The following is a 27,902-nucleotide window of genomic DNA, read 5'->3' as shown; positions in this document are numbered from 1 at the left end:
CAGTATGACACAAAGTGGTGCCTTTACCCAGGACCATCAGATGCTTCATTCTATTCCACTAATTTATTAAAAGGACTGTATGAACTCACAAAAATATTTTGCATCAGAAACTATTAAGACTATTTTGAGTTTTCTTTATGGTGGCAGTCTGCCATTGAGTCCATTATACATTATTGTAAAAATTAACATTCCAGCATATTTTATACTGGACTAGAAGACAGGGCTGATTAAAGCATGCAGCAAAGCAGTATAAAATATATTGGAATAATTTATTATAACCATGAGTAGATAGATTGTGATGTAACTACTGAACCTTGCGCGTTAATCTTGTTCTGGGAAGGCAGGCTTTTACCATGTATTAATGTGCCCAACGAACTTAAAGATAAAAAGCTTCTTCCATATGGCTCAATTTGTCTCACACTTGTTTAGTTAAATAGTGGATAAAGTATGAAATAAAAACAAAACATAGTGGAAATATGCAGCATCAGAAAAGAGAAAAGACAGATTTCTCTTTTAGATAATGATGGACCTGCTGTGCATTTGCAGCATTTTTCACTTTCACTTCAGGTTTCCAGCATTCTCTAGGTTTTTCTTTTTCTCTCTAATGAAGAAGACATATTTTAGTCATATCACTCATGTTGACCATCTCTTGGGCAGCATTTATTTTCTATTGTTTCTTCCAAATGCAAGCCACCTAATTCTTTTTTTAACAGTCACAGAGAATGAAATCAGTTCTGGCCCGGCTGAGTCCTGTCTGTCATTGACGAGTATTCATTTTTGGGACTGGCTAGATGGACTGCTTAGTTGCTTTCAGTCCTACACTCTCCGATGTTCCTAATTTCCTCCCTTTAAAATCTTAACTTGGATCAAAACCGAGTAAGTTTGAAATGTATGCCTGTCGTGTTCAAAAGGCAGTAATATAAAATAAAAAGCCAATGCAATTGCAAAAAAGAAATCAGACATGCCTATCAATGACATACTGTAGGGGGCTCATTTACAACTGCCAGTGAAATCAATGGAATGGAAATTTGGCAGTTTCTGCGATGGGCATCTGATCCATAACGCCAGCTTTACACTCCAGAGGTACATTGAAAATTGTTCCCTAAAACATTACAGGTGCACACTGGTTCCTATTTAACAAATGGCATTAAAATAATCTACCTGTACAACATACAAAGAGCTGGCCCCTGTTATGTCTGACATTGGTGATAGGTACTCGATTGCCTTGGCCTGAGCACATGGAGTTTGATAGTGCTGTTATCATTGTATTGTGTATAGGTATTCGATTGCTTGTGCCTGGAAGTGTGTGTGTGTGACAGCCATAATAAAAGCAGCATGAACTGAACTCTGCTTACGGTCTCTGGATCATCTTTGCAAACGCAAAATTTGGTGACAAGGATGGCTGAAATCTCTCTTCCACCACCTCCTCCCTTCCTTGCACTACCAGGTGAGCCCCCGATCCCATGGGTTCGCTGGTTACAGTCCTTTGAAACCTACCTCATTGCTCTTGGACTAGAAACTGTGAGTACGACTCGAAAAAAGGCACTGTTATCCCATTGCTTGGGAGCGGAGGGCCAGTGTGTTCTTGGAAAATTATGCACAGCAGACTCAATTCAAATGTATGATGTGGCTGTAGCTCTGTTAAGCACACACTTCTCTGCCCCACAAAGTGCCCTCCTGCGGCGATTCATTTTTAGACAGCGTCACCAACTTCCCGGCGAGTCGGTGCATCAATACGTGGCTAACTTGAGGGGTTTAGCTAGCTCGTGCAAGTTCGGTGCGCTACAAGATGAGATGGTGCGTGATCAACTAATAGAGCACACCAACAACATGAGAGTGCGTGAAAGACTGTTACTCAAGTCCGACGATCTGTCGTTGTCACAGGCAGTCAACATTGCCTTTCAAGTGGAGTCTGCAGCCGAATGTGCATTGAAACTAGCACACACACCCAGTGACGGCACCCTCAGCCCCGACAGCCCTGACACGGTAATGCTCGCGCAACGGCAGCAACGCGCGCTACCGCGGCAACAGTGTGGAAACTGCGGATCTCGTTCACATGCTACCAGAGTGCAGAATTGCCCTGCACGCGACCAAGCCTGTCGCAATTGTGGAAAACAAAATCACTTTGCCAAGGTCTGCCGCTCTGCCCCTGTTGCTACAGATGAACACTCTCAGTCCTCAAGCAGTTGGCCTATAATTCACAACGTGAGCTCTGGGCCAGTCGTGGCTTTCAAGTCATGCACAATTAACCTGAATGATGTGTGCATCCCTCTGTTATTGGATACCGGTGCCAACGTCTCACTGCTGAATGTGGACACATTCAAACGCTTTTTCAGCTGCCTGCCACTCTCTGCGCCCTCCACTGCCCTTTGCGGGTATGGTAATTCAAAAATTGGACTAGTGGGCTCAGTCAACCTCACTGTACGCTATGGAACAAAAGTTTTGCCAGATTTTTGTTTTCATGTGGCATGCCAAGGAGTTAACCTGATGGGACTGGATCTTTTCACTGACCTGGGTTTTTCTCTCTTGGACACCGGCGGGTCTGTGATTCTGCATGTCACCTCACCGTGGCGCCAAACATGGCCAGCACTCTTCGAGGGTCTGGACTGCCTGACTGCCTTCACCCACCAGCCCATGGTTGACTCAACCATTACCCCTGTCATTCAGCCACTGCGCCGCATCCCGCTTGCTCTCCGTGACGGGGTCACAGCTGAACTAAAGCAGCTAATGGAAGCTGGCATCATCGAACCAGTTGATGCCTCCTCATGGGTCTCCAACCTGGTGGTCGCAACGAAAAAGTCAGGTGGTCTATGCGTCTGTGTCGATCTTTGAGCAGTGAATAAGGCCGTAATCCCTGACAAATATCCACTGCTCACGTCAGAGGAACTCATAGCGCAGTTCTATGGTTCCATCCTGTTCTCGAAACTGGACCTTCGACAGGGCTATCTACAGGTTCCCCTCCACCCCAGCAGCAGGGACCTCACTGCTTTTGTGACACATGCTGGCGTCTTTCAGTACACCAGGATGCCATTTGGACTTAGCTCTGCACCCAGCTGCTTCCAAAAGGTGATGTCCTCTGTGCTCGCGGGCATTCCTGGGGTGGCCATCTACCTGGATGACATCGTCGTGCATGGGCCCTCGACCTCCACTCACGACGAACGCCTTCGCAGAGTTTTCACGGCTCTAGCAAAACACAAGCTCACACTGAATGGCGAAAAGTGTGTCTTTGCTGTTTCAGAGATCGAATTTGTGGGGTTTCGGTTGTCGGCTGACGGTATATCCCCACTCCAGTCAAACGTGGATGCCATTCACAGCATCCCAGAACCAAGCTCTGCAGCACAGGTTGCCTCCTTCCTTGGCATGACTGGGTACTACCTGAAGTTTTTGCCCCAGTACTCAGCCACCACAGCCCCACTGCGCCAGCTCCTGCGAAAGGATGAGCCCTGGGTGTGGTCACAAGCCTGTATGGAAACTGTTTGCCTCCTCAAATCACAGCTCACGTCGCCTACAGTGTTGGCTCACTTTGATGTCGCCAGCCCCACCCTCGTCACCTGCGACGCATCCGCTGCAGCTGTGGGGGCGGTGTTATCGCAGATACAGAATGGAATGGAGAAACCAATCGCCTTTGCCTCCCGAGCCCTCAGCCCCACCGAACAGAAGTACTCAGTAGGCGAGCGTGAGGCGCTGGTGTGCGTCTGGGCATGTGAGCGGTGGCACCTGTACACGTATGGCAGTGCCTTCACCCTGCGAACCGATCACCAGGCTCTCACTGCCCTGCTGTCGGCATCCGGCACGGGCCACAGACCACTGCTTCTACACCGCTGGTCTGACCGCCTCCGCCAATACAATTTCAGTCTCCAGTTAACACCAGGACGTGACAATGTTGTTGCAGATCTGCTCTCCTGCACTGTCTCTGCCCCAGCCCCACTCGTCGAGTCTGACCATGTGGAACAGGATATCGTCCAGATGCTGCACACGCCTCTCCAAACCACAGTCTCTCTCCAGGAGCTCAAAGAGGCCTCTGAACAGGATCCGGCCCTCTCCCAGCTGTGCACCTTCATCAGAGATGGCTGGCCTCGCAAGGTGCCTGAGGAACTGTCTGCCTACTCCAGAGTTAAAGAGGAGCTCTCCTGCTGGAATGACTCTTGTGTTGCACGTGGGCTCTGCACTGTGGTCCCAAGTGCCCTGCGTGTGCGTGTTTTATCCATGGCGCATGAGGGCCACTTGGGCATAGTGAAGCTCAAACAACGATGCCGAGACCTAGTGTGGTAGCCGGGTACCAACAGAGAAATCGAGGCCCTGGTCAAGGACTGTGCAGCCTGCCTTGTAAGTGGCAAGACTGACCACCAAGCTCCTCCACCACTGCAACCCCTTGCCTGGCCCTCTCAGCCCTGGGAGCAACTGCAGCTGGACGTCTGCGGGGAGACCCATGGTGTCCCCCACCATCAACGGTTCCTAGTGGTGACCTATGACCTGCACTCAAAATGGCCAGAGGTCACTGCCGTAGGCTCCGTCACCTCTCGGGTCATCATTGATATCCTTGAGTCCCTCTTCTCCCGCTGGGGGCATCCAAAGGCCATCACCACAGACAATGGCCCCCAAATGGTCTCTTCGGAACTCTCCTCTTACCTTGAGAGCAAGGGCATCCGTCCCACCCCGAGTCAAATGGGGGGGTGGAGCGTTTTAACCAGACACTGAAAAATGGCCTCAGAGCACACCTATCCCAGGGGTGTGTGTTTGAGAAGGCCCTCCTCCACACACTGCTGCACTACAGAGCCTCCCAGCATTCCACTACAGGGGTCTCACCCGCACCCCTCATGCTAGGCCGTGAGCTCATGCTGCCCCTTGGCAGGCTCCGCCCCTCGCTAGCTCAGAGCCCTGCTCCACCGGCTCAAGCCACAGTCGCTAGACAGCAGGAGAAGATGAAACTCTGCTTCGACCAGTCGAAGAGAGCCAAGGCGCCCAACATCTCAGTCTCCGATTGGGTCAGAGTCCGCAGGCCTCACCGCAACAATAAGATGGCGTCATTCTGGTCCTCCCCTCTCCAAATCAGCCGCCAACTTGGACCAGCCACTTTCTGCCTCACTGACGGCTCTCGGTGGCATGCCAGCCGCCTTCGGAAGGTGCCAGCACCCCCTGATGCGGGATTATACGGACCTAACCCCCAAACCTTACCCCCAGAGTGGCGGGGTGCACATGTGGCTCAGCCAGCCAACCCCCAAGCAGATGTTGTGCCTCAGCCTGCTCCTCACCAGTCCCCACTTCAGCCTGCTCTTCACCAGTCCGCACCTCGGCCTGTTCATACACGTTCTCACCCTGGCCACCTACAGGACTTTGTCACTACATTTCATGTTTGAAATTCTGTGAGAGGGGAGGAAATGTTATGTCTGACATTGGTGATAGGTATTGATTGCCTTGGCCTGAGCACATGGAGTTTGATAGTGCTGTTATCATTGTATTGTGTATAGGTATTTGATTGCTTGTGCCTGGAAGTGTGTGTGTGTGGCAGCCATTATAAAAGCAGCATGAACTGAACTCTGCTTATGGTCTCTGGATTATCTTTGCAAACGCAACAGCCCCATTAAAAGAAAAATAACTTAGAGTATAGGTATTTATGATTCTCTCACTGGATATACTGGTTTAAGTGGACTGGCAGGATAGCAATAGGTATTCAGAGGTCCAGTTTAAGGGTGGCTGAAATTGATCTTCGGTGGAAGCATCAAAATGTTGATAGAGACTCGGCCAGCCATTTTATACCCACCTAATTATTATTTTTTCATTGATTTCAAAGGAAAATAAAATCTGGCAGGGTGTAAAACGGGCTGCGGATTCACTATTGCCACTTTCACACTCCTCCCCAAGAGCAATTTCACCCCCTCGGTATCTAGATTGCTGACCTAGGATGCAGTTCATGAAACCTGTAGGGGGTTTTGCACAGGCGTGTTCGGGTCATTCAGCTTTACCTCTGACTACCTTCCTTGAGCGGTTCGAATCGCTCGCCCCCTCGGTTCTAGACACCGGACATAGATACAGGCAGCGATACAGAGAAGACTCGAGTAGACAGGTGGTTGGATGCAAACAAAACCAAGATCTTTATTGAAGAGGAAAACTTGATACAATCTTATGGAAAATCACTAGTGTACACTTCTACAGGCAAAAATTACAAGAAAGTCATAATAATGCTATATACAGGGAAATGGGGAACACACGGCACATCGAGGGAAAACAATTATCTTAACAATCCCCTTATCCTTATCCCACCCCCTATACCTAACTAGGCTAAGCTATGAGGGGTCAGAATTCATGCTCACCAATCAAAAGGGTTTGTTAGACTCAAAACAGCGGTTGGGTTCGGGGTTCACTCTTGGTGTTCTCTGGAGCCTGCCGTCATCACGTGGGCTCCGGGTGCTGCAAGGGCATTGTTCAGGTTCGCGTACCCCAAAGTTAAAGTCTCTGCTTGGGTACTTTGCCTTGCAGGGATGGTCCTTCATCGACAGCTTGAGTTTGCATGAAGGTAGTCGCAGGTCAGCTGGGGCTGAAGGCCCGCTGATTCGAAGCCTACCCTCAGTTGGTCTTCCCTCCGGTGGTCTTCCCTCCTCCTCCCCTTGTCACGTCCTGCTTCGCCTGGCCTGAATTGCCCGTGTTTGCCTGACCCGATGTCGGGGCGAGTCCAGGTAGAGTGGGAGAGGGCACGGGCAAAGGCCAGGGGTAAGCGCAGGATGGGGGAAGAGCAGCAGCCACGAGGGCGAGGGGCTGAAGAGCCGGGGAGCGGCAGCACCAGCTCCAGCACAGCAGCGGAGCAGCAGGAGAGCAGAGCAGGAGTTCCCCGATTGCTACCTGGGGGCCTTCAATTATACCTTCGTCGAAAAAACCTTATCTGCGTGCCAAATCAGGTTAGTTCTTTGTTTTAATTTTGGCGGGCTAGTTAAAATAATGGTAGCAATCTATACTGACGGTTTTTAGATGGACGGTAATTACATCTACCGGCCCGATAATTGACTCGTATTGTCCTGAAAGTCCTTGATGGGCTTGTCCAGCCTCGATGGATGTGCTTAATCTGTTTCCGATTATGTATGCAGACTGTTTGATGGCTTGAACTGTAGGCCTCATTGAAGTTAGAGCTGTCTCCAATTTGGTCTAATACATAATTCACAGTTTTGTCTGAGTCCCAAAACACAAAGTTCTTTTCACAGAAAGCCTGCAGCCATAGTTTTGATTTCCCCCAAGTTGTTTGCGCTGCAGAATCCATCTTGGAGACCCGTAAGCTTTCTGCCACGAGGCACGGACGCCATCTTGGGTACTCTTTTTAATTCAAAAATGTCCACGCAGGGTCCCTTTTATTGATAATAACCTTCGGGGAGATGCACACATTTTGCAAATCTTACACTCCCCCCTGTGATACTGAAACTTGCTTGAAGTATCATACCTTTTTAAGGTGAGCAACATTTTTCTGACCCTCCATCGTCAGCCTTCCCCTGTAATTATCTATCCAATATATCCACGACACATGCACTTCCCATTCCGCGAAAATGTAGTGTACACAAGCATAGAGAGAGTAAAATTACAGACTTTACACACACATCCAAGCATGGAGGGGTCCTACACCCCTGCACCACTTGGTACACACATCTTTATTTAACCGCGTCGCAAAAGAAAACAACAAAATAAAAAACCTTTAATTGAAAATAACAAACACAAAGAAACAACAATTCTTCAATCGAAAACAGAGAGAAACTTAAACCGGCGTATCATCCTCCACCTTTACATAATGTTCTTTCCAAAAGCTCTGCTTTCGGAAATCTGACCACCGACCTTTTCCCTTACACTGAATGCAAACTAAATACAGCAATATTCCTAGCTGGCAAACCACGAGAATGTGAGAAGCCAGTCTGACCCACGAAGGGACTTCTATATTATTGAAAAGGTTTCACCAGGGTGGAGTCACAATATCCAATATCTTAGTCCCTATCTCTACCGTTTTCTGCTCGAGAGTGTAGAAATGTTTCTGTGAAACTATAAAGGCTTTTAGAATTTTGGTCAAATGTTCAGGGAGAGGGGGAATTTCATAGCCAAAGTGCGCTATGTACTTCTGCAAGTTCATAAAATTCTCCTTCACAGTGAGGTGAGCAGTGGAGGGTTCATGGATGGGGACAATTCGCTCCTGGGCCACTCAAACTTCTGCCTTGGGTTTAAAACAGAAACTGCTGTCACTAACTGGGCGCCAGCTGTGCTGTCCGTGCTGGTAGTGGGACGCGCCGGTGGTGACACAATATTTCCCACCCCCTATATATGCTACCTGCGGGGGAACATGGTCTTGTGCCATTGCCTCCATGGTGCAATTTATAGGCTTCGCGTCAGCAGCTCTGAACCCACACTGCGGTCTTGAGAAGGCATTTAAGTGCTGGGGCAAAGGATTATGTGTGCTCCCCGGCTCCGGCACCCTGAGAGGTCAGTACCTGTCATAGCGTGCTCCCACTTAATGACGTAAGGCGGGACTGCTGTGAACTGAATGTGTGCACCCCCTGAATTACTCCAATGTTCTCTACCCTGTATACCGGTGCGGGTCGGGTTGTCCTACCCATGACCGGCATCCTAACTACTACTCCCATGATTGTGTGGTTGGACCGCCCACAATCCACGGGGACTGGATAGGCTTCGGAGGCTAGCTGGAGTTGGCACGGGCTTAATGGGTTCTCAAAAGGGTGGAGGGCTTCGAGGTGCTTCTTGCTAATCCAGGAGGGGACCGAACCTTGTTTTAAATCCTCCAGATTACTGCGGCCCTCGCCCAGTAACCACGCCCCGTATAACACGCATACCTCATTCTGCGCAGCCTGTTCAGAAGCATTTCTATCCTCCCTTATGAGAGCATTTACCGTCTTTGCGTGCTTTTCCAACTTGGCTATGATCTCTTTTAAATGGACCGTCATGGCCTGGTCCTCATGCAACTCCGAGCCCGCTACCTTGTTCTCATCCAGTAATATCCTTTTTAACTGTGTTTTTAAACTGTTTATCTGGGTTTGCAGCTCTATGTCATCCAAGCTGTTGATGACAGAGGACCCAGTGTTAAATGCAGTAAAAACATCATTCCATACACCCCTTCTTTGTCTCTCTGGGTTTCCCAAAAATTCCCGGCGTGTGGTGTAGAGTTCGGTCTTGTCCATGTGGGCAAATTTGAACTCATAAAATTTCTTGAACATGTCTTTTAATAGGGCCTGGTGTAACTGCTCTGTTTCTTTGGGGCACCACATGTACCTCCGTGAGATTTAAAATCACAGAGGCTACCACGTAGTGTACCTCCTGGTAAAGCATCTGATCAGTGGGGACTAATACCAACCCATTCCCTGGTCCCTTGGTGGTGGTGGGGCAATCTTCCCTGGATAACCTCGCAGCCTGCACCGTGGGCGGGGCACAAGCTCAGTGGCATTGACTGGGACCTGGATGTATGGGACCGCACACACCTTCAGGCTGGTATTCCACCTTATCCCCTCCCCGGCGTCTTGCCACTGCCGGTGGAAAACAACGGATATGCCTGCGGGGCAGACCTTCTCTGACCCCCACATACAGATGTAAATCCCTTGGTCTGGTATCCACCACTTGTCCCAGCATACACTCAGTCCTCCATGAGACCCGGTAATTGTCCGATGGGTGTTGTTACCCAGATGCTCCCATTCGACTTCGGGGTTCCTCATGTCCTTGCTCAACTTTCTAAGCCACCACCATCTGTCCAGTGGAATGTGTCCTTTGCATGTTAAACATATTCGCTTTCCAACGATGACGCTGACCCTCGTGGAAATGACTCGCACCCGGGGGCACAGGAGGGAGGCTTCCCCGTACGTGAATCCGGTCTGGCTGGAGTACTGAGACGAATTGGACCCCAACCATCCTGGCCACCTCCCCTTGTGGAAGTAGACAGCGGTCTCCTCCGCATCCCATTCACCGCTCCCATCGATCGCCAGGGACGCCTTGTCTCCCGAACACCCATAGATGTGGGAGTCCTGGACGTCGCCCCTCCTCTCCTTGCTCATCCCGATTAGGGTGAATAGGACCACGATCCATTCCATCCCGAACATCTCTCTGCAAAAAGATGTAAAAAACATGCAGCCAGGTCCCCAAGAGATTTTCTGGCTTGGTGAGGCATGGTCGGGTCTCGCGACCTCGACCCAAAGATACAGTCTTAACAGACTGCTTAACTTAAATTACAAACACCCAAACTTAAGCTAAACAACTACACCTTACTTAAAACTTAAACCAACTATATACATCCGCCGCCCGTCTCCGGGCGGCCAGGCTAATTCCTGGTTGGACTGTGGCTCGCTGCTACCCCCGGCGTGACTGCACCGTCCTTCACGGTTGGTCCCTCGCAGCCCAAGGCTGCTGGCTGAGGACCTCTGTCCTTGGACCTCTCCCTGGCTCGAGGGGCAGCCCTTGGTGACTGGAGGGCTGGTGACCATGGCTTTCTCTGCTGGGGCATCCGTGGGGACGTTGTAGGGACTTTGGCGGGTGGGGCTTTCTTGGCCGCTGGGCCTTTTACCCGAATCGCTGCTCCCCCAGGCTTGACCCTCCCGATCCTGGGCTGGGGGTAGGTAAGTTTTCACAGCCTGCTGCTGCGAGCTGAGAGTCTCCGCCCCCAGGTCCCATGGCTGGGTCCGGGGTGGGGTTTTCGAGCTCAGGTCCCTCCCTCTCTACCCCTGGGTTAGTGGCGGGGTTTTTGCCCTCAAGTCCCTCCCTCTCGTCTGGATCCCAGAAGAGTGGGGGCGTGTCCCAATCGATGGGCTGGATGGCCCCTCCCTTCAAGCAAGCCACAGTGCCTGCTTGTGTGGTCTGTGAACTCGCTCGTGCTGCAGGCTGAGGATCTAAATCCTCAGACCTTACCCCAACTGGCTGTTTTCCCCTTTCAGGCTGAAACAGTTTGCACTGGTTAATGTAACAAGCAGCCTGTTTTAAAACCCGTGTTGAGGGCTCGCCCGCTGCCCTGAGCGGCAGGACACACGTCCACTTGGAGCGGAGCGGTCCTATCCGAATGGCGAGCGGGATGGAGACCGAGCCAGCCTGTTCCTTACCCGTGAACCCCGATAGACTGTATGGGACTCTGCTAGAGAGAGGTGAGGTGGTGGGGTTAGCTGAGTAGATCACGGTGCGTGATGCCCCCATGTCCAACAGATAGGTCCCCGCTACCTTTTCCACCTCCATCTCCATCATGGGTCTCCTCTGCTCATCATATCGGAGTGAACACAGACACAGGCTGTGCCAGCTCTAGTCACGGTTGTGGGTTGGGTGGGGCTGACGGGGTGAGAGCACCGGTGGCAGCTACTACTCTCCCCTGGCCAGTCAGTAAAGACCTCATGGCGTCCAAAAGCGACTCAACCTCTGCGGAAGGGGTCCCTACCCCCGCCTTTTGGGCTGGGGCTGTCGGATACTTTCCCTTGTTATCCTTCCAAGGGTTCTTACACTCCTTCTGCCAGTGACCGTCCTTCCCACACCCGTAACAATTGGTCTTTGTGCTGGGGGGTTACTCCCTTCCTGGTGCCACTCTTTCCTATCCAGTCCGGGTTTTACCTCATGCAGCTTACCCTTGGACGGGTGTGTATCGGCTCCCCTACCGCTTTTATAGGCCAGAGTGAGACTTTCGATCTCTGCCCTACAGGAGCCCTGATCTGCTTGACTAAACCTTTCCTCCTGCTCTTTTACTTCTGAGATGAGGTGGACATTTTCTTCCCGCAGTCTCATCTCACTATCTCTGGCCTCAGTGACTTCCTGCACAAGGCGCTCTATAAATGCCTGGCATTTTTCAAACTGGGACTCCTGACTCTTGGCCTCTTTAACCTCCTCCTGCTCTCTCCTCTCACCCTTCCTAACCCAGCCACCTATACCCCGATAGGTCAGCCTACATGCTGCCACTACCTTCCACAGGACTGCCCACAGACTGAAAGCAAGAAAGAGAAGAGCTGATGCTTGCTGCAGATCCAAATCACTCATCAAATCAAGATCTGCCTCCAGTCCCATCTGGGTCGCCATTTTGTAGGGGGGTATCTATTAACTGGTTTATGGTAACATACCTGGCCAGCAGCCTTTTTGCCTGCTGCACTGTAAACCAATTTTAACAGCGGTTCCGAATCGCTACCCCACCTTTCAGTTCTTGCTGGAGGACTTATAATTAATGATATTAAAACCGACAATTGGTTTGGATGTGAGCAAAATTTATTAAACTAAAGAAACCATAGTCAAATATAAACTATACCACACGAACACAGTAAATGCAGTAAAAGTGTATAACGGGGGGGGGGGGTACAGATGGCAAAAACGAGGGGAACAATGGCTACACTGTTATTTAAACAATCTTAGCAATTCCCTTAAATCACCACCCCAAACTCCTTGCTAGGTTGTCTTGTTGAGGAGACAGAACACCCTGCTCACCTGTGGCCCAGCAAAGTAAAAAGAGAGAGATAGCTTCTCAACAGCTATCTTTATACCTGTGTGCTGCTGCCATTCTGTCTGGAAAATTTGCCACCTAAAGTTCCAGTATACAAACAAAAGGACTGTGATTGGTTGCTGAATTGCTTGTTTAAACATAGCCAGCCATAATCGGCCTCGGGTCACGTGGGCAACTCCTGACCTCCCTGGTTTGATTGACAGGTTTTTCACACAGACACATTACAAGCTGCCTAGCTGACTGTGATTGGTTGCTGAACATAGCCAGCCATAACAACCTGTTTCTGTGGCCTCGGGTCAAGTGGGTAACTCCTGACCTCCCTGGTTTGATTGACAGGTCTTTCAGACAGACACATTACAAGCTGCTGAGCTTCTTTTTGCCATGCTTTTTGCTGATGGCTATTTTAAAACCTCTGTGTTTGACCAGGCTCAAAAGCACAAATTTTAATCAAGATGTACTGTCTCAATGTGTGTGAATACTTCCACGAATTTCCTCGATTCCATTGTAGTCCAGCTCAGCCCAGCTCAGCAGTCTTTCGTGGTTCTGAGTATGCTTTAAAACATTGATCTGACCCAGAGGCAATTCAAAACACATAAATCTTCATCCACGATGTGGACCAATGTTTCTTTTATCTTCAGGGAAATTAGGGGAATTTTGCGAAACCCCTACATTTATCGATAATAACCTTCGGGGAGATGCACAAATTTTGCAAATCTTACAAACCTCCATTCCGAGAGACTTGCATCATTGGTAGTCCAGAGACTGTTCATTCTAAATTGCCAGGCTTTCAACATTTTTGAGGTTTTACGTTAGATATTCTCTCAGATTCAGAATCACTGGTCACTCCTGTAAGCGGATTTCGCATCCCCTACAATTTGGAGCACATTTTATTTGCCCAATATCTATTTAAATGATTGCATAATCCAGTGGTTATAACAGAAAGCCTTTACTTTATATACTGGCTACAGAAATATCATATGTGCAATCAAGTGAATTCTCTCTTTATGAAAGGCAGACTGAAATAGCACTTTAATGAGACGTGGCCCAGTTTCAGACTAAAAGCTGGTTTATTTACATAAAATACCTGAATGAAGAGTACACAGCTTTAACAGAGAACAATTTTCCCAATGCTCTTTAGTTACAAAAACAATATAGATGCAACTTACTTCTCTCTTAAACACATTCTCTAGATTACATTTTTGAAGCTAATCTAGTTCACACTTTTAAAACAGAGACAGCTTTTGCTGCTGCTACAATATCAATGACCAGCCTATGACAGAGAGAGGCCTTCATCAGTAGACTGCACCCCCCATCTTTAAATCTGTCTGTAGATAATAAATCTTTCATGATTTAATTAACCCAGAATATCTCTCTCACCAATATTGAAAGAAGGCAAAGGAAACCACTTTTATTGATGAATTCGGCCTGGAAACTCCGTGTGTGTGTTCCTGGATAAAGGGCCTTTTTAAATTCAGACCGTACAGTCAGGTACGAGCTTTCTCCTTATGATTCCCCAAACTCTCATGGGTGTCAAGTAGCTGTACCTCCTTCACTCCCGCTCAGCTTTTACTAACCAGACTTCCTTGGTCAGTCAAATTCATATACATAGTTGACACGTGACTTGGTGCGATCCTGGACACCTCCACTGTGCTCGAGGCCAACCCGGCAAGACCTCCGCCTGAAATCATGCCAACCCCAGCTCTGTGAAGAAACACCCTGTGTCCCATAACTTCTTTGCCTGCGCCCATTCACTGTCACTGGGTGTAAATTATGAGACATTTTGCTTATGTATGTGGTCACCACACAACTAGAAGTCTCATAGTTAACAAGCCTACGCAATCTCCCAGGCTGTATCGCAAGACATCTAAAAGATGAGCAATTGTTGGCCTTGAGACTCACCTGGTTAATTTAAAGCATCTTATTTCCCAGTCCACAGTTATCTATACAGTAGCAAAATACTGCAGATACTGGAAATCCGAAATAACAACAGAAAATACTGGAAAAACTCAGCAGGCCAGGCAACATCTGTGGGCTCCACGGATGTTGCCTGGCCTGCTGAGTTTTTCCAGCATTTTCTGTTGTTATTCCACAGTTATCTATGTTCTGTTCGGCTTCACTGACACAGACTAAGTTGCAGGGTTAGGGGGAAAAAGCTGGTGAGTGGGACTAAATTAGGCAGATCTTACAAAGAGATGGCACAGGCACGACGGGCTGAATGGCCCCCTTCCGCGCTGTAAGATTCTATGATTCTATGACTCACTCTGTGTGGGTTGAACAGCTGGCTCACTGAACACTTCATCAATAGGATGGCAAGGGGTGCCGGATTCACACTATATCGGTGTTAAATCACATGCATTAACAATAGCAAGTTTTACAACATCATAGTTCGTACTATTCACTGGAAAATAAAATGCTGTCCGTGCTTTACCTAAACGATATCATAGAAACATAGAAACATAGAAGATAGGAGCAGGAGTAGGCCATTCGGCCCCTCGAGCCTGCTCCGCCATTCAATGAGATCATGGCTGATCATCCAAATTCAGTACCCTGTTCCTCCCTTCTCTCCATATCCCTTGATTCCTTTAGCCTTAAGAAATATATCCAACTCCTTCTTTAATATATTTAATGAATTGGCCTCTACTGCCTTCTTTGGCAGAGACTTCCACAGGTTCACCACTCTCTGGGTGAAGAAATTCCTCCTCATCTCTGTCCTAAATGGCTTACCCCTTATCCTTAGACTGTGACCCCTGGTTCTGGACTCCCCGACCATCGGGAACATCCTTCCAGCATCTAGTCTGTATCATCCTGTTAGAATTTTATAAGTTTCAATGAGATCCACTCTCATTCTTCTAAACTCCAGTGAGTACAAGCCCAATCGACCCAATCTCTCCTCATACGTCATTCCTGCCATCCCAGGTATCAGTCTGGTGAATCTTTGCTGCACTCCTTCCATGGCAAGTACATCCTTCCTCAGATAAGGTGACCAAAACTGCACACAATATTCAAGATGTGGCCTCACCAAGGCCCTGTACAACTGCAGCAAGACATCCTTGTTCCTGTACTCAAACCCTCTCGCTACAAAGGCCAACATACCATTTGCCTTCTTAACCGCCTGCTGCACCTGCATGCTTACTTTCAGCGATTGGTGCACAAGGACACCCAGGTCTCGTTGCACTTCCCCTTCTCCCAATCTATTGCCATTTAGATAATAATCTGCCTTCCTGTTTTTACCACCAAAGTGGATAACCTCACATTTATCCACATTATACTGCATCTGCCATGCATCTACCCAATCACCCAACCTGTCCAAATCATACTGGAGTTTCTTGGCATCCTCCTCACAGCACACACACCCACCCAGCTTTGTGTCATTTGCAAACTTGGAGATATTACATCTAGTTCCCTCATCCAGATCATTAATATATATTGTGAATAGCTGGGGTCCAAGGACCGATCCCTGCGGTACCCCACTAGTCACTGCCTGCCACTCGGAAAAAGACCCGTTTATTCCAACTCTTTGCTTTCTGTCTGCCAACCAGTTCTCTATCCAAGTCAATACCTTGCCCCCAATCCCATGTGCCTTAATTTTACACGCTAATCTCTTATGCGGGACCTTATTGAAAGCCTTTTGCAAATCCAAATACACCACATCCATGATCATGATCTTCACCGCGCGTCAATTACAAGAGAAATGCAGGGAACAGCACCAACCGCTGTACATGGTCTTCTTTGACCTCACAAAGGGCTTCAACACTGTCAACCGTGAGGGATTATGGAGTGTCCTCCTCAAATTCGGCTGCCCTCAAGAGTTTGTCACCATCCTCCGCCTGCTTCATGACAGCATGCAAGCCGTAATCCTGACCAAGGGTTCCACCACGGACCCAATTCACGTACGGACCAGGATCAAGTAAGGCTGAGTCATCGCACCAACGCTCTTCTCGATCTGCCTGGCTGCAATGCTTCATCTTACCCTCAGTAAGCTCCCCGCTGGAGTGGAGCTAATTTACAGAACAAACTGGAAACTGTTCAATATGCGTCGCCTCCATCCCAGATCCAAGGTCATCCCATTCTCTGTCGTCGAATTACAGTATGCAGACAATGCTTGCGTCTGCGCTCACTCAGAGGTCGAAGTCCAAACCATCGTCAACACCTCCACCGAAGCGTATGAGAGCATAGGCCTTACATTAAACATCCATAAGACAAAGGTCCTCTACCAACCTGCCTGCGCCACACAGTACTGCCCCCCGATTATCAAAATCCACGATGAGGCCTTGGACAACGTAGGCCACTTTCCATACCACGGGAAACTACTGTCAACAAGGGCAGACGTCGATGACGAAGCCCAACTTCAGTGTGCCAGTGCAGCCATTCGGTCGCCTGAGGAAGAGAGTGTTTGAAGACCAGGACCTCAAACCCGGCACCAAGCTCATAGTCTATAGAGCAGTAGTGATACCCGCCCTTCTGTATGCCTCAGAGACATGGACCATGTACAGCAGGCACCTCAAAGTACTGGAGATGGGCAGGATAGGCGCACCAATGTCAGTGTTCTCGCTCAGGCCAACATCCCCAGCATCGAAGCTTTGACCACGCTTGATCAGCACCGATGGACGGATCACATCGTCCGCTTGCCCGATACAAGACTCCCAAAACAAGCGTTCTACTCGGAGCTCGGAGAGCCGAAGGTGGGCAGAGGAAAAGCTTCAAGGACACCCTCAAAGCCTCCTTGAAAAAGTGCAACATCCCCACTGACACCTGGGAATCCTTGGCCCAAGACCGCACAAAGTGAAGGAGAATCACTCGGGAAGATGCCAAACACCTTGAGTCTCTTTGCCGGAAGCAAGCGCAAGCAGCGCAAGGAGCGTACGTCAACCCAAGCACCCCACCCACCTGCCCCTTCAACCACCATCTGCCCCACCTGTGACAGAGACTGTAGGTCCCGCATTGGACTCATCAGTCACCTGAGAACTCATTTTTAATGTGGAAGCAAGTCATCCTCAGTTCTGAGGGACTGCCTAAGGAGAGAAGAAGAAGATTATGGGTTGACTTGCACATACATTTTTGTTGAACTTATGGTGGCATCTAATGACTCAATTGCCTAAATAACATTTTCAGTATCAACTCCTTCTTTGAAATTTGGAATTACATTAGATTTAACAAAATTATGGGTAAATTGTTCTGCAACCTCACCTACCAGACTCACTATTGAAACGCATTTCTGTGCCAGTTCAAATTCATAACATCGCTCATCTCCTTTACATTAGTCAATCGCTCCTCTTCCTGCCACTGTTCCTCTCATCTCCACTCTCCTTTGCACCAACATTCTTCTTCTTCCTGTCTACGTCACATCAATTCAACTTGAAACTCTCAGGGCTGCATTTTCCATTTCTTGGCAGGGTGGCAGTGGGGCATGACCTCCGCCCACTTGCTGTGACCACGCTACAATCTGACCCATATTCTTGGGCCACCCATACAGTGGCGGGCTCCCGGCAGGATCCCTGGCACCAAGGGGGAGCCCACCAATGCCTAAGATGAACATTCTGCCAGTGCTGCAGTGGCACTGCAAATCTACCAAGAAAGAACTGCTAAACATACATCAATTAAGAAGGATCAGTGAGAAAAATGTACCAATAAGCCAAAGGAGAATGTGAACAAATGAAATAGTTCCAGTTTAATATTCTTAGTCTTAAGCATATGGGGGGGAGAAATTCAGTTGGTTAGTGCCTCCTGTTAGCACCTGGCGAGGGTACTAATGGGGCACTGAGGCAGTAGCGCCTGGCGAGGGTGCTAACAGGGCACTGAGGCAGTAGCACCTGGCGAGGGTGCTAACAGGGCACTGAGGCAGTAGCGCCTGGCGAGGGTGCTAACAGGGCACTGAGGCAGTAGCGCCGGGGCGAGGTGAATCCAGCACCACATGCCAAATTCGGCGCCCCCGTAGTGCCGCAGCTAACAGTTACCACCGGGAACTTTAACGCCAGGCAGATCATGATGTCAGTGAGTGTGCCACGCTCACTGGGCGCCCGATCTGCCAAATTAATTTTCACCCCTACCTTAGCGCCTCGCCCTGACAGTGACAGGGAGAGGAGGCATCAAGCAGGCGGATGCTGGCTCCAGGGGCGCTACTTAAAGGGATCATGAGCAATGAGTTGCAGCTCTCAGGTTTGTGCTGTTTCACTGCTTCCTTATCAGCTTGACATTGTGCAACTGTTTAAATCAGTCATTTAAAGGTTAATTAGTGTCAGGAGTGTTGTGGCTACTAAAAATTAATTACATTTATTCTGACAACATATCAAAGCGCTACACTTTAGGGATGGGCAATAAATGCTGGCCTTGCCAGCGACGCCCACATCTCATAAACTAATAATAAAAAAAACTTGGTTACATTAACGGGGGTTACACTGACAGTCGACCTTGCCCTCCAGGATCTACTGTGGAGGGAGCAGAGGCAGCGAGAAAGACTGGACCATGTGGCCAGAGGGAGGAGGAGGGCCATCAGGGCTCTCAACAGGAGGCCTTGCCCTCCGAGGGTATTTCGACAGCACTTCTCCTACCTTCAATGAAGCGAGGAGCAGTGTATTAGAGGGCTCTGCATTACAAAGGTGGTGGTCACAGAACTCTGCCTCCTCCTTCAAACAGACCTCCAGCCTCACACCAAGATGACTTAAACCCCAGGTCCCTTTTGGTCACCACATGCCCATCATGCCATCCCTTTGTCATGTCATATCACAGCATCTTCCTGGGCGCAAAGTTGAAATGAGGGAGACCACAAAATATTGCAAACTCCATGAATAAATGTATGCATAAACATATCACACATATCACAATCATTCCAACAACTAATGACCCTTGTGCCTGCCATAGTTGAATAGCTGTCATTGTGTGCAAGGCATGAGATGTGGGTGTGAGTGTTGGTAGGTAGAGATTGTCGGCTTGTGAATGCTGGGGGTCTGGTGCTTTGGGCAGTGTGTGAAGCTTGTGGTACAGATGGTGGTATGTAGCATTTGTTGTAGCATTCAATCACCCTGACCACCTGTCTGAGGTGGATCTGCCATGAGCACACCTACTTCAGTCCTCCAGCTCCTTCTCCTTGTTGTGCTTCTCCTTGCTGAGGCAGCTGCACAGCCAGCATTGCTGAGAATGAGGTGCTGCAGTATCAATGAACCTGCCCTTTAAGTACTAGGAAAAGCCTGTGGCAATGATGAGTTGAAATTAGACTGCACCCGATATTAGTCAGCGCTTTGAGTTTAACGCCAATGAGCTCGGCCATTAGTGCTTGATTTAATGCTCCAATCCTTTCTTTCAGCAATGAGACTGAATTTTGTGTGCAGTCTGAATCATTAGCACCTGGCACTAAATCTCAAACTTTTCTAAAGTTAGCACCCATGCCTGGGCTATAATGAATTTCTCCCCCAAGATCTTTTTGATATTGTGGAAAAGAGTGTTTTTGAAAGGAATTATATAATTCATATTATTATACAGAAAACCTTGTATTCTTTACCTCTTACCATGAAGGAAACAGAGAAGGAGCTGTAAGCTAATACATTAATGATTGAAACTGTTGTTTAAAACAGTATCAACATTTGCAGATGATACCAAACTGGGGAAATAACAAACACTGAGGAAGAATGCAATACAATACAAGAAGACATTAGAAAACTTGCAGACTGGGCAGTTAAGTAGCAAATGAACTTAAATTTAGATAAATATGAGGTGATGCACTTTGGTAAGGAAAATAGAAACATTGACTACACCTTAGAAAATAAGAAACTGAATGGGATAGAAGAGCAAAGGGATCTAGGGGTGCAGGTGAACAAATCATTAAAAACAGCATCGCAGGTCAGCAAAGCAATTAAAAATGCTAACAGAGCATTGGGATTTATTTCTCAGGGTATAGAATTCAAAAATAATGAAGTTATGTTAAACTTGTATAGGACCCTAGTCAGGCCACACTTGGAGTGCTGTGCACAGTTCTGGGCCTAGAAATTCAGTGCCCTTAGCACCGATTTTGCGGCGCTAGAGGGCCTAGCGCTGCAATTGGCGCCGGTTCCTAAATTGCCTGGGGCCCTTCCGCGGCGGTAGACCGGTAGCGCTGCGCCGGCACCGATGACGTCATCGGTGTGCGCAGCGTCCCGGTTGCCGTGGTAACCCGGCCCCAAGCCGAAATTCAGTGGCGCCCGCCTCGCCCGTGGCAGGCGCAACTAAGACTCTGGCAACAGAGTCTTCCCCCAGTGTGCGCCGGCGCATAAAGGTGGAGCGGCGGCCGGCCACGGTCCCGGCGGCCGCCTGCCCGCACCTCCCTTCCCGGACTCCTGCATTCCCCCCCCGCGGCCCTGATCAGTGTCTCATGCAAGCCCGGCACTTCCCCAAGGTGCCGGGCTCAGATGTCGGGTCAATCCGCCGGACAGTTGTCGGCTGCAGGCAGCTCCTCCTTAACAGGAGGAGGAGGCCTGCAGTTCCCCCGCCTGCCGCACCGCATCGGGTGCCGCAGCAGGGGATTAGCGCCGGGAAACCCAAGTTCACGCCCGTTTTGAGGCGCTAAAGGAGGGTTTTAGCGCCCGCCGCCGTCTGGGCCCGGCGCACCCGAATTTTCGTCGGGCGCTGCCGCATTACCGCTGGCGCAAACTTTCTGGCGCTACAGCCCTGGCAAGACCAGAACCCAATTTCTAGGCCCTGGTCTCCACACTATAAAAAGGACATAGAAGCATGGGAGAAAGTGCAAAAAATATTTTCAAGGGTGGTACCAGAACTGATAGATTACATCTATCAGGAAAGATTGAACAGGTTGGGGCTTTTTTCTTTAGAAAAGTGACTTAGAGGTGACCTGATAGCAGTCTTTACAATTGTGAATGGGTTGGACAGGGTAGATGTGGAGAAAATGTTTCCCCTTGTGGGAGAATCCAAAACCAGGGGCCATAAATACAAGATAGTTACTAATAAATCCAATAGGGAAATAAGGAGAAATGTCTTTACTCAGAGAATGGTTAGAATGTGGAACTCGCTACAGGTCAAGGCAAATAGTTTAGATGCTTTCAAAAGCAATATAGTCGAGTACCTGAGAGAAATGGGATATGCTGCAAGGCTGAGAAGAGGCAGATGGAATGGGAGGTGACTGGTGTAGAGTCTTCTTCTTCTTCTCTTAGGCAGTCCCTCGGAACCGAGGATGACTTGCTTCCACATTAAAAATGAGTTCTCAGGTGACTGATGAGTCCAATGCGGGACCTACAGTCTCTGTCACAGGTGGGGCAGACAGTGGTTGAAGGGGCGAGTGGGTGGGGTGCGTGGGTTGACGTGCGCTCCTTGCGCTGCCTGCGCTTGGCGTCCACTTGCTCCCGGCAAAGAGACTCAAGGTGTTTGGCGCCTTCCCGGATGCTTCTCCTCTACTTTGTGCGGTCTTGGGCCAGGGATTCCCAGGTGTTGATGGGGATGTTACACTTTTTCAAGGAGGCTTTGTGGGTGTCCTTGAAACGTTTCCTCTGCCCACCATGCCAGAGCTCCGAGTAGAGCGCTTGTTTTGGGCGTCTGGTATCGTGTTGGCCTGAGCAAGAACACTGACGTTGGTGCGGCTATTCTGCCAATGGATTGGCAGGATCTTGCGGAGGCAGCGTTGGTGGTACCTCTCCAGTGCTTTGAGGTGCCTGCTGTACATGGTCCATGTCACTGAGGCATACAGCAGGGCAGGTAACACTGCTGCTCTGTAGACCATGAGCTTAGTGCCGGGTTTGAGGTCCTGGTCTTCAAACACTCTCTTCCTCAGGCAACCGAAGGCTGCACTGGCACACTGAAGGCGGTGTTGGACTTCGTCGTCGACATCTGCCCTTGTTGATAGTAGGCTCCCAAGGTATGGAAAGTGGTCCACGTGGTCCAAGGCTTTGTCATGGATTTTGATAATCGGGGGCAGTACTGTGTGGCGGGGCAGGTTGGTAGAGGACCTTTGTCTTATGGATGCTTAGTGTAAGGCACATACTCTCGTACGCTTCGGTGAAGGTGTTGACGATGGTTTGGACTTCGACCTCTGAGTGAGAGCAGACGCAAGTGTCGTCTGCATACTGTAATTCGATGAGAGAAGATGGAATGACCTTGGATCTGGATGGGAGGCGATGGAGGCTGAACAGTTTCCCGTTTGTTCTGTAAATTAGCTCCACTCCAGTGGGGAGCTTACTGAGGGTGAGATGGAGCATTGCAGCAAGGAAGATCGAGAAGAGCGTTGGTGCGATGACACAGCCTTGCTTGACCCCGGTTCGTACGTGAATTGTGTCTGTGGTGGAACCGTTGGTCAGGATCACGGCTTGCATGTCATTGTGAAGCAGGCGGAGGATGGTGACAAACTTTTGAGGGCAGCTGAATTTGAGGAGGTCACTCCATAATCTCTCATGGTTGACAGTGTCCAAGGCCTTTGTGAGATCAAAGAAGTCCATGTACAACAGTTGGTGCTGTTCACTGCATTTCTCTTATAATTGATGTGCGGTGAAGATCATGTCCATTGTGCCCCTTACTGGGCGGAATCCGCATTACGACTCTGGGAGGAACTCTTCGGCCACTGGGAGAAGGCGACTGAGGAGGATTCTTACGATGACTTTCCTTGTGGCAGACAGCAGGGAAACTCCTCTGTAATTACCGCAATCGGACCTGTCGCCTTTCTTGAAGATGGTCACAATTACGCCATCTCTGAGATCCCGTGGCATACTCTCCTCCTTCCAGATAAGAGAAATGAATTCATGAATTCGCACCAGTAGTGCTTTTCCGCCATGCTTTAGTGCCTCAGTGGGGATTCCATCTGCTCCTGAGGCCTTGTTGTTCTTCAGTTGTCGGATGGCTTTTTCAACCTCATGCCGGGCTGGGGTTGTGCTGAGATGGTGGCGGGTAGCATGCTGCGGGATGGAATTGGGTACATTCGCGTTGAAGACAGAGTCAAGGGCAGTTGTCCCAGCAGTCACACAATGACATGCCTCCTCCGTGGATTTGTGTTCCTGTAATTTCACTTACTCAATTAATGCATTCAAGTGGATCTGAATATAGGTTTCACATGCAGAAATAAAAAGAAGAAAAGGCCTTCAGAGTTCAGGTTGTTAATCTCATAATCCATTCAGTTGCATCTGTGTATGGCACATAAAAGCTCAAGTTCAAATTCATATTGAAGGAAATTGTATTGCTAACCTTTACTGTGCCCTTAATAGCACGTAGACCACAAATAATTCCCTTTAGAAAGGAAGGGGGTCAAACCCTTACTTCCACACCACATGTCAATTCTTGCATCACAAATATCCGCTGTTTCCTATCTTTTTTCAGACTGATAGTTTTGATATTTCCTATCTTACTAAGAATGAATGTATCAAGTAATTTCTGTAAGGGGTTTTGGTGTTTTGGTTTGGGGTTTTTGCCTGGTCAGTCAGCCATGTGTCTGAGCTGTTCCAGCCCCGTGTGGTTCGAATCGCTTCCCCTTTTTGGTTCTGACCGCTGGACTTATTTCAGTAGTGACATAGACCAAAGGAGACCAGTGGTTTGGTGCAAAGAAAACCAATGTTTTATTGAAATAAAGAATGAATTGCTATACAGTGAAAATAATTATGAATACAGCATACTTTTACTTAACGGGGAAGAGAAAAGACGGACACATCGAGAGAAAATTGACTAAAAATGACAATTTAACAAAATTCCCCTTTAGTTCCCACCCCTTATGCCTATCTAGGTTGCCTTGTAATGGGCCAGAAAGTTTATGCTCACCAGTCTACGATGTTGAAACGCCTGCTCCGTGCCCTGCAGTCTGCCTTGGATTTTTCACCACCCAAAGTAGAGATACCCCAGGAATTCAAAGGTAACTGCTGGTATTCCACTTCTTTGGGAGGGCTGTGATGACCCTCTTGAAGGAAGGGCACTGGAGGTGAGGCAGTAGAGAGAGAGAGAATGGCTTCCTGAGGGGCTACATTTATACCCCATTGGGAGCCATTATCTTCACGCCCAAATCTGGATGTATCTGGGTTACACAAAAGGGACCAATCTGTCCCCATTGACCATAATGGGTTTGAATGCGTTTCCCATTCATTTAACTGGTTTGTGAATGGAGCTGTCCCAGTTTGAAAAATGTCCCACTGGTTTCTTGAGTGCTCGGTAAACAGTACTTGAGTGCTCGTGTAAACAATCCTTTGTCCTGTGAGTGCTCGGTAAACAGTACTTGAGTGCTCATGTAAACAATCCTTTGTTCTGTGGTTACAGCCTAACTGCAACTAGACTGACAGCAATCACTTAAGCCCTTGAGTCAACACTGCTGAGGGCTTGTGCAAACAGAGTCCTTTGTTCCATGTTGAAACTTCCTAACCGCAGTTGATTGACAGCTTCAAGTACCTTCCGTCAGCCAGTGCTGGGAGATTCTGCTTTTATATTCATAGAGGCTGTCTTTCTCTTTTGCCACAAGGCCGGCTACAGCCATCTTTAATGTCCTGGGTTTTTAAAGTACATTCCAACCAGGTTTTCTTTAATCAAATAATCTTCGGGGGCTGCCGAACTTTTGTGAAACTTACAGTCCCTCCCTTGGCTACTAAAACTTGCTTGCAGTATCCTGTTAAAGGTGAGCAAAAATTTCCGACACCCCCCATAAACAACCTTCCCTTATACTTATCTATATCTATCTCTGATCCCTCGACACCTCCATCCCCCTTACCCAGAGAGAATGGCAGTGCACGGTAGGCCTCCATCGATAGAAAAACATGATTATTTACAATAATTCAAGCACAGAGGCGGTCCAATGCCCCTGTACCACTTGTGACATTATAGAGCTTTATCACGATACAACATCTTTAATGAAATTAACACCAAGCCAAAACATATTTGTTAAAAAATGCAAACGGAAGAAAACGAGCTTCCTTTTTTTTTAAAGAGAAAAAGAACCAAATCTGCCATCACTCATGATTAGTTACAATTTGGTCTTATTGGCCTCCGAAAAGTCAAATTTGCAGAATTTCCGAAACATCTTTTCTTTGGGGTGACAATTCGTATCCTCGGGCACTGGAGGGAGGATTCCCCATACATGAAGCCGATCTCCCTAGAATACTGGGTTGAATTGGATCCCAGTCATTCTGGCCAGCTCCCCTCATGGGCATCTGCCTTCCGCAGACCCCTCCCATCGTGGGCTAGGGGTGCTCCCTTCCCCGGGCATCCAAAGACACGATGGTCCTCCGCACCTTTCGAAACTCTGAAAAAGACTTTAAAAAAAGCATCTAGCCAGGTTCCTTGGCTCGGGGGAATGTGATCGGGTCCCGCAACCTCGGCTCACATAGACAACACTCTGGAACGGTTCCATACTTAAAACCTATACTTTAATACTTAAAACTACCAATTGCAATATAAAATTAAAATTAACACACTCTAACTTACTTATACACATCATTAAACTTAAACAAAGCTATATACAAGCGCCGCCCATCTCCGGGCGGCTAGCCTAATCTCTGTTAGGACTGTTGCAGGCTACTGCCCGCAGCGAAGCTGGACTGATCCCAACTTCAAATCCCTCGCAGCTTATGGCTGCTGGTTGGGGACCTCTGTCTTTTGGCTTCTCCCTGACTCGGGAGCCTGCCCTTTTTAACTGGAAAGCCGGTGACCATACTTTCCTGGGCTGGGGTACCTGAAGAGACCTCCTAGGGAGTGTCGCTGGTGGAGCTACCCTGGCGAGCGGACCCTTAGCTCGGGTCACAGTCCTTACTGGCTGGGGGCCTTCTCCCTCGGGTCCCTCCCCTCCCAAACCTGGGCTGAGGGCAGGTAACCTGTCGCCACCTGTTGCAGCAGGCTATGAGTCTCCGCCCCCAGGTTCCAAACCTGACTCGGGGGCGGAATTCTCACGCTCGGACTCCTCCCCATCTGAATCTCAGAGGATTGGGGGAGTGTCCTGAACAGTGGGCGGAATGGCTCCTACCCTGACACAAGCCACAGCGCCTGCCTGTGCAGCCTGTGAGCTTGTACCTGCTTTGGGCTGAGGATTTCTAACCTCAGACCTTGTCCCAACTGGCTGCTCTTTCTTTTCGGGTTTAAACAACTTACTTTGTTGTATATAACTAGCAGCCTGCCAGTAACCCTGTTCTAAATTCTTTCTCCTTTCTCCTTAAAGGTGGAATCTTGGGCTTGGTCCTGCTTTTGGTCTGGGGCCAAAGCTATCCCCTGTGTGCCTCCCTTGTCCCGGATTGCTGCTATCGGGCCTGTTCTACAGGGGTCCCCGAACTCTCCTTCCCTGTCCCTCTGTTTGGCCACCTCGTCGGTCTTGTGGTTACCCTCCCACGTGGTATGGAGGGATCCTAAACCTATGGTCAAAAGTTTTGACCTTTCCCCAGCCTGCTCGTTCCCTGTGGATCCCATTAAGCTAAATGGGACCTTGTTAGACCGGGGTGAATTGGTCAGGTCTTCCGAATGGACCAACGCGATGGAAGCTCCAGTGTCCACCGAATATCTCCCCTGCACCGTCTTCACCCCCATCTTAACATAGGGCCTGCTCCCCTCAGCATTTTCACAGGGACACAGGTCGACAGGCTGTGCTGGCTCTAGTCATTGCTGGGAGTGGGATGGGGCAGACGGGGTCAAAGCACCGGTGGTGGCTGATACTCTCCCCTGGCCAGTCAGAAGAGACCGCATTGCCTCCAGTAGTGACTCGACCGAGGCGGGAGGAATTCCTGTCTCTACCTTTTGGACTGGGGCTGTGGGATTCTTTGCTTTATTGTCCTTCCAAGGATTTCTAGAATCCTTGTGCCAGTGGCCGTCCTTCCCTCACCCGTAACAGTTTAACTTAGTCTGGGAGGGACGGTTCCCCTCCTGGTGCCACTCTTTCTTATTCGGGCCCCCAGGTTTAACCTCATGGACTTTTCCCTTGGGTTGGTGTGTCTCGGTACCCCTCATGTTTCTAAATGCTACTGTGAGCCGGCGGATCACCACTTCTTCGGTGGTCCGGGGGTTTTGGGGGGTCAAACCAAGACGCGGCCTGGGCTTGGATCTGGGGTAGGCTGTTTGTCATAAGACAACGGAGCCAGTGATTTAATTGGACTGGGTTCAGTGCTGCCCACCCTGGCATTCCCGGGCATGCGCTCCGGTAGACTGGCCACAGCCTGTCTGCGAACTCCTGCGGGGACGCCCCTGGGAGCTGTACCGTTCTTTCTACCCGGGCGAACGGACTACCATCATTGAGTCCCATGGACTCCAATATCTCGTTCCTCAAATCCTCGTATTCTTTCTGCCCCCTTTTGCATTCTCCAGATAGGGTCTGGAGGAGATCACCTCCCAGGGAAAACAGCAGCATTTTAGCTTGCTCTACGTCATCGCAGTCATTTACACAAGCTGCTTGTTCTATCTCCCTGAAGTGCAGAGAGGGGTCTCCCTTTTTAGTGAGCTTGGGGATGTGGCTAACCATGGCCCTGTGCTGTTGGGTGCCATACGGCACCACAAACTGATTCTGGATGGCCCCTGGGTCATCGTCATCAACGGGCGGACGGTACCTTCGTTG

The sequence above is a fragment of the Somniosus microcephalus genome, chromosome 2 (assembly GCF_052327205.1).
Source record: "Somniosus microcephalus isolate GS21.2 chromosome 2, FLI_Smic_1.0, whole genome shotgun sequence".
NCBI classification, from domain to species: Eukaryota; Metazoa; Chordata; class Chondrichthyes; order Squaliformes; family Somniosidae; genus Somniosus; species Somniosus microcephalus.
The sequence above is the reverse complement of the archived record's forward strand: the minus strand, read 5'-3'. Positions refer to the sequence as shown.